Source organism: Macrobrachium rosenbergii, chromosome 54 (assembly GCF_040412425.1).
Source record: "Macrobrachium rosenbergii isolate ZJJX-2024 chromosome 54, ASM4041242v1, whole genome shotgun sequence".
NCBI lineage: Eukaryota > Metazoa > Arthropoda > Malacostraca > Decapoda > Palaemonidae > Macrobrachium > Macrobrachium rosenbergii.
The window spans coordinates 6989831-7000343 of record NC_089794.1 but is presented as its reverse complement, the minus strand read 5'-3'; the positions used below and the strand labels follow the sequence as shown (position 1 = coordinate 7000343).

Genomic DNA, 10513 nt, shown 5'->3' with positions numbered 1-10513 from the left:
AAATTAAAGACTTGACTTTCTCTGAGTGTGATGACAGTGTGGACTTGACAATTAATAAGGAGTACGCAATCCAATAAATTTCGACGAGTTTGGAAAATTACGAAAAAACAGTAATATTTTTTTAACTGCGTGGCAATAAGTAATACACCGAAGAATATTCATTCTCTTGTTCGGTAAATTATTGATAAAAGTTTTCTGTTATGACCCACACAGGCTAATTTGATCAAGAACCGAGAAGTCATAAAACGAAGAATCGGTCAATTAGCGTGAAAGCATCAACAAATTCTTTGACAGTTTCCCCGTAAACAAAACCAAGGACGTCTTAGTACTCTTCCGCATAAATCGTCAAGTTTCAAGACAGGCGATTCCATGGTCCTTGATGGTGACGCCAACCCCAACGGGGGTTTCTCGGCAAGCAAATCCTCTAGTTAGCTTTTGACTCTGGAATAGTGAACTATCATGGTGTTATTGTGTTCGTTTTTCGGTCGGTACCTCGCTACAGGAGCAGCCGGAAGTAATTCCGTACCGGTTGATGTTTCTTTTGGAATTTGGTATTGTGATAGATGGTCTACGTTTAGTTGTAGTGACTCGATCCCAGTCTCTGCAAAGGGTAAGCTTCATTACGTTCATGTTTTATTACTTTTAACAGTAGGATTTTCGTGACTTTACCGTATAGTTTTTTCCCCCATTGTCGCTGAGGTATGGTATGGTTACTTGACGTACTAGCTTGTAACTTTTTTTTTCTTGAACAAAGCTTTTCAATCTATTTTTGAAACTTTAGACTAAATTGATATTTATGTATTACATGTCATGGTTTTTCCTTAAAATTTTGCTGCACAGATTTTTTTTTTTTTTTTACAGCATTGAATGTTTAGTACTAAATCTTGCCATTCTTTAGGCTTTATTTATTATATAGCATTACTTTGTCCCATTTTAGCTTCTAGACTATGAAACTGCAACTGCAGTAGGTTTTATTTACTTCTGCAGTACAAATATACCTTTCGGGGCCAGGGGATTTGATGGTCGTTGGGGTTGAGCATTAATTTACAATCCTCTTGGGAATGAGGAATTGCCTGTTAAGGTCTTGTGACTTTCGTATAAGGCCTTCTTTTTTCTTAAGCTTTATCTACCTTGCATCTTGTAAAGATATTAGTTATTTCCATTTTATTAAAGCAAATCCATATCTGCTACAATTCTAGTTTTAAACTACTTCCAGATTTGTGGCACCAATACCATTTCATGAAGTAAACTGCGCTAGTGAGAAATAAGATCAAAATTCTTCCAGCCAGGAAGTTTTAACTACGAACGGACTACTCGCCATGTTTGGCTTAATAATTAAGTAAGTAATCTGTAAGATTTTCAAAGTGAATTCATCTTGACTTTTTTTTTAACCTCCGCCCCTACAGTGGCGGTGGCCCTGTAGGGGTGGAGGCCCCTCTCATGCCTTGTCGATAGGTCTTACGACCTATTGGCGGGTGCATAGTAGGTTCGTACTAATTAATTTTTTTTAGTATTAACTTCATTTGGCTTTAGGTTTTTGAGATTGGTGAAGACATTTTAACTTATTTTGCTATTAGTTTTATCAATATAGTTAACGTAATCTTCTAAATATTTTGAGATTTTAGTAATATCCCTTAAGATCACAAATTCCAAACTCGGCAATAATCTGAGTTTTAACTTTAAATATTTTGAGATTTTAGTAATATCCCTTAAGATCACAAATTCCAAACTCGGCAATAATCTGAGTTTTAACTTTGCATCATAAGGTGGTTTAACTGTTGGTGTTTTCAGCAAAAAAAAAAAAAATAGTAATGCATAGTTTGAAAAACCAAGATTTGATGTCTTTATAATATATTTTCAATTTTTTTTTAATTTTGAAAATATGTATAACTGTTAGTTTAAATCTTTCAACTTGAGCGAAACTCTCGAGCTAATCATATAATGAACAGGCCTATGTTTTCACTTGTGTACAATAGTCATACACCATTTTATACAATCTGCGAGTGATACCAGAACGTGCTATGCTCTTAAACTTGACAAATTTGTATTATGCTCGGCGGCTCTAGAAGTCGTGAAGTTTGATGCGGTCGTTTCTCTGGCTGGTCATTCAGTTTGCGCTTTTTGGTGGCTCCCGTTCCTTGGTTTGCTGACACTGCGTTGTTTTTTTTTTTTTTTTTACTTATTTTTTTGCTTGCTTGGGTCAAAGGTTTTCTGGATGGTTGTTGGTCTGTACAGAAGCAAATTTGGATCAGACTTGAAAGCTTCAGTTAATTTAAGTTAATGAAACTTACATTTTACTGACTAGAATTATATTTTACTGCTTAAATTATATTGGTGTAATTTGTAATAAGTACAAACAACATTTCTACCGTAGTTTTTTTTGCTTTACATGCTGTGGATTGGGACAGTTGAGGCAATTATTAAAGAACTCCGGTGTTCGTTGCTATTACCACACAAAATATTTCAATGAGGCGAGACAGGAGCCTGGTGTTACTGATATACTGCACTTTATGCCAAAAGTTGTCTTGCTGTGGTTAAAAGGTGTAATTAGTTAACTGATTTTTCAATGAAGATCACGTGTAAATATGAACGTCCTTACCTTCGCTAATAGGAATTGCACGCTTTAAGTTTTCTTGTCATAAACAACGCAATGAATAATGTTTAGAACTTGAGCAGTTTACCTTGGCCGGGTGGAGTCTTAAAATCCACAGGGTTTTAAATACGATAAAGTGGCTTAATGTGACCCAGAAGGCCATAGGTAAAGCCTAATGTTCCATCAGTTGGTAATATTATTTAAGCAAATAGTTATGGTGTTTTACTCCTTAATACCCTACATTACTACCTGAAATTTGTTTGTGCTTTGTCTGGTAAAACTTATGTTAAATTACCTAAGCAGAGGACTAGACTCTAAGAGAATTACAAACTGTGATGGATTAAGAATTGAATGAAATCCAGAAAGCCCATAAATGGTAAATATACTTAACTAAGTAACTGAAGGCAGTTGACAAGGCACTCTTAAAGCCTTAATATCAATCAACCTAAACTTAACTTAGCTTATCTGTCTGTGGATTTGATCCACACCATAGATCTATGGCAATGTGCTTCCTTACTGAGAAAATTCTTATGAGAAAAGGGTATCAGTTGTAGATTTAACCTGTGAAGCAACTTACCGAGGTAGTTTTACACTGGGGGCATTCTCTCAGATCAACCAATGCTTAACACCTTCATCTCTCAGGTTTTGCTGAATTTTGGTTTGTAGGGAAATCCTAGGCCCTGAATCCATTTCTGAAATTCTTAGACCAATCTGACAAACGGTTCAAAAGAGATGAACTCCCTAGTTTCCTTTGAGGTCACGTGTGAGGTCATTTTCACCGACCCAAACAGTTAATAATGATCAGAATTGCATAAATGTTTTTGAATTTAGAATCTTTCAAGAAATTCAAATACACAGGTTTTAAAACTCTAGGCTGAAAAATAGTTATACGAAAAACAAAATTTGAGGTCCCAATTTGACCTCTGGGGTATCAAATGACAATTTTTTTATAGATGTAAAAAATGAAGTAAAGGCCATTAGCTATTAGAATCGGCAAAAAAAAGTGTGTATATAAGTATTTTTTCATGAAACTAACCTAAGTCAAAACCATACAAGTCGGACGTCAGTTCTACCTATTTTTCTAAGCTCATATTTTGACATTTTTTTATAGATATAAAAACAGACAGGGTTCTTAGCTATGATGAACAATCATAAAAATGTTTGGTAATGTTAGTACTTTTTATCTAACTAACTAACAAGTGAACAAAACAATAAAAAAATCATTGTTGGTACTTTTCATGTCACTTAAACACCAAATTTATAAATTGCTTATATATTTCAGGCATTCTAATATCTTAGTCCTTAGATATAAATTTGAGCTTGGCAACACCAAAAATATAAGAAATAAAACTTATTTGCTATAACAAAGAACACCTACTTTATGGATTCATGTGCTAGCTAACACAAGTTTTGTATTTTCAATGCTTTTATCAATTTTTTTTTTTTTTTTTTTGAAAATGTATTGAATTCTGCTACCACCTCTAGGCTAGGACAACTCATTACAGTTAATATATGATGTCCTGGCACAGCACATGAATCCTTGTTTGATGCACTTGCTCCTGATGACCCAGAAGGGTGTAAAGGTTCACTGTGATATCATCAAACTCTTCACAGTATTCCTCCACAATTCCATACCAAACTTCCTTGTTGTAAATGCATCCAACATACTCGCCTAGTTTGATACACTTTGGGTTACCAAGTATTGTAGGTTCATTAGAAATGTGACCTTTCCTTATTCTTTTCTCCAATGCTACTTGAGATGGGATACACCATCAGCTCTTCCTTGTCCAGGGGAACAAATGTGTCCAACTTCTTTTCTGTCCCTTTCAATTCTGCTGTAGTAACATAGAAAAAAAATTGATCTTGCTTAGTTTTCTTCACAAAACTGTAACATGTTCTGGTATAAGAATTTGCCTCTCAGTAGTTCTCTGCAAACTGGCACGAGCAGTAGCTCTTTTTACTGTCCCTCTTATCCCATCACTGGCATTTTTCCCATGCGATGTAGCAAAGAAATGCCACTCACAAGCCAGACCAAAATACTCTTCATGGTAACAGAGGTTTGTGAAATTGTTCTTATATTGGCCAGCACATCCATCGAGAAATAGTGCACCTTCTTTAATTGTGGGCATCTGAGTTTAACATAAGTCCTAAGCTTCATTATGAATGTGTAAACCATTATAGTGTGTTTTAGAGATGCAGATAAGAAACACTAAAATGGCTGTTCCTGGTCTACAGATCTGTAATAGATAACAAAAGGGTGAACTGTTCACTATGAATTGTCCCAGTGAAAACCTTGGGCAGCATCCTGGACAATAAAAGAATAATTCTCAGAAATCCCCCATTACAACTACCTCGCTCTCAGGTGGTAACGATTCCTTTAACTGCTTACAGTACTGGGATTGTTGCTAAGCAACTAAGTGATGACGAACCAACAGATAGATTTTCATGCTTAGGGATAAGTATTCATGAAGTGGTTCCACCTTATCAATCATCGTACAACGGTCAACAGTCACCCATTGCTTGCGAGTTACTTCATTTGAAGCTGATTTCAGTCAAGCAACTCGGGAAAATTCAGGACACCCTCTTCCCCTGGGCAATCATTGCAAAGTTGCATCATGCAGGACTCTCTCTCTCTCTGTGCTACAGACACTGTAATCCAGAAGATCCTTGTAAGAAAGACCTCTTTCTCCCAATGCAGCTAGCTGTAATTTTGAATTTTTATGATAAGTGCAGACACAGAGAATGAGTCCCACCACTACCAGCAAGCACACAATATGATGGCTGTAATTTTGCAAATGTGGAAAATCCAGCTTTTGATTCTTTTCATTTTTGTATAGTTCAAAAATCTCTTAAATTTCCAAGGATCAATTGCTTTTGCACCTTTGTTAGACCTTCAGCACTGATTAATGCAATCCTTTTGTCCAGGACACATACGACTAACATTATGACTCATTGAATCTTCTAACTATATCTTTCTCTTCAGTTATTACTTTGCCTTTGCTCATTGTTGTAACTTGGAAAGATTCCATGTTCTGATTTCAGTAAACGGCCTTTTTTTTTACAGTGTATATTGTAGTTTGAAAGAAGCTAGCTGTTTTGTCAATTGTGTATGTGTGTCAATATTTGTAGTTTGCGATTGTGACATTTGCTCTCCATGAATGACTTTCAATTCATTCATTAATTTGTTCAGATATTTTTCAGATTGTTTCAGGTTCTGCATTGTTATTTTCCTTATCGAGAATTTCAACACCATAACTGAGTTCCAGACTCATTTTTCAGGGATTTCTGAGCAGATAATAGCTTGCCACGAACCTTGCGCTTTTTCTGGCTTGATGACAGCCCTTCTGAAAACAACAGAAAGAGAGACTTAACACACTTTAATATATCTAAAGAACTGGATGTAGCTTAGCTTGCATTTTGTCAACTCGATAGTCATGTTAAAGATTTAATATTTCAAAGTAAAAGCTTGCAAATTATGTATGTTGAACTGTATATACAGTAGCTACCATAAATTCATAATTGTTCATATAGTAGTTCAAACAGATATAGGCTAGTATTACATATGTTATGTTGTTGATTTAGTACTTTTTGCAATTAGTGTTTGGTCTAGGAGTGCAAGAACTGGTTCAAGTGAGGTTGAAGGATTTTCCGCTATAAAGCAATCACTGTCATTTTTCACATCCTTAATTGGAGAAATGTTACTCAAATCACTCATTAGTGCATGATTCACTTGAATCTTGATCGGACTTGTTTTCAGTGGTACTAAGTATAGTGGGGTTTTTCATTATAATTTTCCAGCAGTTCACACACAACAATGAGTCTTTTTCAGTCTACCATCACATTTTTCAGCAAGTGTATGTCACTTTTCTAAGGTTGACTGTTATGCGTTTTTTTTTTTAATTGGGTCCTGGCAGTATTTCAAATGTCGAACCATTGTGATGTAACCTGTAAAGATATGAATACATGGATATCAATTAGATAACATAATTTTTTTTAGAAAATATATAGCTATTTTTTATGTACACTTGTTGTTTTGAGCCTTGATAGTCTGAGGATCAGAGCACCATACCCACCAGCCACCCAGTTATATGGCTGCAACTGTACTAACCTGTGGATAAGGATGCTGAAATTAGACAAGTAGCAACTTGTTTCAACAGGTTGTTTAACAACACTGTTGATTGTTTCTCATAGCTTACCAACATACACTTTGGTGTTTGATTCTCTCATAGCTAAGAACCCTGTCTTTGTTTTTATCTATAAAAAAAGTCAAAATATGAGCATGTGTTAAAAAATAGGTAGTTCACTGACGCCCGACTTGTGGAAATGGTGTTGACATATAGGTTAGTTTCATGAAAAATACTTAAACTTTTTTTTTATTCTAATAGCTAATACCCTTTCCTTCATTTTTTACAACTATAAAAAAATTTCTCATTTGATACCCCGGAGGTCAAATTGTGACCTCAAATATTGTTTTTTGTATAACTTTATTTTTCAACCTAGTTTTATAATTTGTTTGAATTTCTTGGCTCTTTCTGATTCTAAATATATATACATTTATGCAACTCTGATTATTATTAACCAAGTTATGGGTCTGTGAAAATACGTGACCACACGTGACCTCAAATTTCCCGAGGTCATATCTTTTGAACAGTTTGTCGGACTGGTCTAAAAATTTCAGAAATGGATACAGGGCCTATGATTTCCCAATAAACCAAATTTTATCAAAATCTGAGATGGTGTTAATTTCAAAAAAATTTGGTTTATTTAACAGAGAATGCCCCACTGAGCAATATCTCGGTTGGTTGTTAGTCTTAATCATCGCGGCTACAATGTCCAGCTAAACTATAAAATAAGGACGCGTCCTCAATTACTTTCATAAAGCAATAAAATAGTGAAATCCAGAGGTTGTAGTCTTCACTAGTCTCACTCTGAGTGCCACAATAAAATGACAGGAGGGCTTCACCTTTCCTAGGGCATTATAACTCTGAAATATGTTTACATTCCCTGGTTATTTTTCATAAGCCTATATGACCATCTGACATAAATTCACCAGAGCCTACGGTTTGATACGGTATTACGTGGGACTGATTGAATGAAACTGAATGAGCTCTGAATGCAAGTCACTTAAAGGTTCAAGAGCTTTTTTTTCACAAAATTCAGAAATAAGTAAAAACTATAAATTGACCTTCAAACTGTTAAGAGAAATTACAATTATCATGGCTTACGAATATGTCAAGTTTTTTTCTTGGACCAATAATGCTGTTATGACTGGTGGTATGTACCTTTTTCCAGTTTAGCTGAATTCGTATCATTTGTGAATACATCTTGTATCACAGATTTTTTACAATAGATACTTTACATTTATCCTGAATCCGTGAAAATGAAAATATATTGATTATTAAATGTTGGTCTTTGAGTAACGGTAATTTTTTTCTGTCGAACGAGAAAGGCTTTCACCTACGCCTGGGTGATATTTTCGTTTATAAAAAGCAATAATAACGATTTCTGTAGATACCAAGGTTGACTTATGTCCATGTTGATTTCATAACACCACTGGACTTATTAGCGACGTAGGTTTTATACGATAAGGTTGACTTACATCCATGTTGTAAGTCCCGTTGCTAAGTAACCAATTGGTTCTTAGCCACGTAAAATAAGAATAATCTTTCGGGCCAGCCCTAGGAGAGCTGTTAATAATCAGCTCAGTGGTCTAGTTAAACTAAGGTATACTTAACTTTAACCACTGGATTTTTTAGGGACTTAGGTTTTTTACGACTATTTGCTGAGTAGCAGCAAAAATTATTCCCGAACCTTCTGAACTCTGACCAGGCTCTGAGGCAGTTCCCGCGTTATCACATGACGACGGTAAACAACCACAAATGTAAGTGCATGATTGCGTTTGATCTGTTTTAATATAGTAACTGCCAGTTATGTTTATATTCTTTGTTACCTATATTAGAAAGGATAAGCGTACAGCCTTCACTAACTTAACGCAGATGTCTTTGGTACAATAAGAATATAAAAACAGTAATGTTAACGTCCGGCTAAGACTGAACAGTACTCTTAATTAATAACGGCGATGAATGAGCAGTTTCCCCATTCCCTAATTTTTAATACTTTAGAAATGCACAAACATTGGTTGTTTACTGGGCTAAGAAGGAAAGGGAAAATTCCAAATACAAGTTTTGATAATCAGAGTGAATTTGATATATGACAACGTATTAGCTTATTAAAATGTCTTTACGCTCTTTATAGCTTTTACACTACTAAAATTAGCACAAAGTTCATTAACATACCGCGTGACAAATGTTCAAACTAAAAGTTTGAGTGGCTAACAACGATAAAATCGTTTGTGCTACTACTGCAACACCGTCAGATACCCGATTGGTGAGGGGATTATCCAAATCTACACAGCAGGGTACATTGGCAGATAGTGGAAGTATCTTAAAAAGTACTACACTCACTTCTTATGTCAAGCTACTTAAATCAAGCTTTATTGTTCCAAACATTTTGTTAAATGAGCTGAGGTGAATGGAATAAAAAATTAAATTATAATTTTGACGAAAATGTCACGTATATTCAGCGGCCCATTGTGGAAATATATTTTTAATGGACTCCACTTTATGGGATTCGATACAATACTAAAGAAAGAGCAAGTTATTTGGGTAATTTCGTAGTATTCATTTTCAGTTCACTCTTTTTTTTTTTTTTTCCTTTCACGTTCAATCATTATTCCTGTAAACCTTACCTGTGTGTGTCTCTCTCTTGCTGTTAGGCTTCTTGTATCCTTTTGTAATTTGATTCTCGTTCGGTGGTTTTAGTGATTATTCTTATCTGGCGATATCCAAGTCACAGAATAACGCTGGCAGTAGGGTTGCATCAATGTCATTAAAATCCCGGAAGGTCTTGTAACACCTAGAGAACAGAAACTTAAATGAACCTTATTTAGCAAGCAACCTGAAAGGGAGATGAAAGAGGCTGTTAGCCGGCATTAGTGTCATGGAATACCTTCCGGTGCTGATTAAGAGTCAATTCGATAATTGGCTAATTTATCCTCCAATGCAGATGTCTTTCGCCTTAGTTGTCAAGCAAGACCAACAGGCCACGGGGGAATAAAGCCGCCTAGTTATGCAAATTAAGAACCTAACTATAATTAGTTCAAATTAACATAAAAGATATTCAGAAAGTTATGTAATAAAATGTGCACATTCAGTGTTGTAACGTTAAAACTAAAGGAACACTCGAATAACGATAGTCTTAAATTGAAATCATGTTGAAATATATACACATAACGAAAAACAAATTATTTTTTGTCCAAAATTGTACATAGTTATCTTAAATGTAGCTGAGAAAGGTCAGTGTAATTATAAATGAAATTTAACATTATTCATAAAAAAATTCAGATAAAAAATGAGACCTTTCTTTAGCCGGACACAATAAAAATTTAAGTAGTAACTGATAACCAACGAGATCGTATTTTCGTTAAATGACAACGTTATTAAAGTTGCTTTTATTAAATTTTTTTGTATTATAAGATGCTGGCATAATGTCAGGACAGTTACCCCCCGGTATTATAGTCTGTTTGGAGAAAAGGATAACTTTTGAATTTAAAAAAAAAGAAAAAATTAATTTTCGTAAAATGTCATTAAATGCCATAATACCTATAACTTTACAATCGTTACACTAGTAATTGCTTTTGAATACATTTTTTTAAATATACATTTTGTCTCTCTCTGAAATTTAAGTTTTTCTTTGTCAATTCTTCGCATTAGAGAAGAGACTGTAAGCCCTTTAAGCATTGTGGAATTTATAAAAAGTGACAGAGGAAAAGGCAGACTAGTTTATGGTGGATATATTTATGTTAAAAAGAATTAGCAAATGGTGTTGGGTCATTTGAGTGTGAAGAACGCTGAAACAAAA

General features: G+C 34.7%; 1 long non-coding RNA gene across 1 annotated transcript; it reads left to right on the top strand.

Moving 5' to 3' along the window:
- The first annotated feature begins 439 nt into the window (after positions 1–439).
- On the top strand, positions 440–7033 carry LOC136834496 (uncharacterized). The gene is made up of 3 exons (XR_010851828.1): positions 440–610; positions 1217–1339; positions 5795–7033. It is a non-coding gene; the product is annotated as an uncharacterized lncRNA (long non-coding RNA).
- The last annotated feature ends 3480 nt before the right edge of the window (positions 7034–10513 follow it).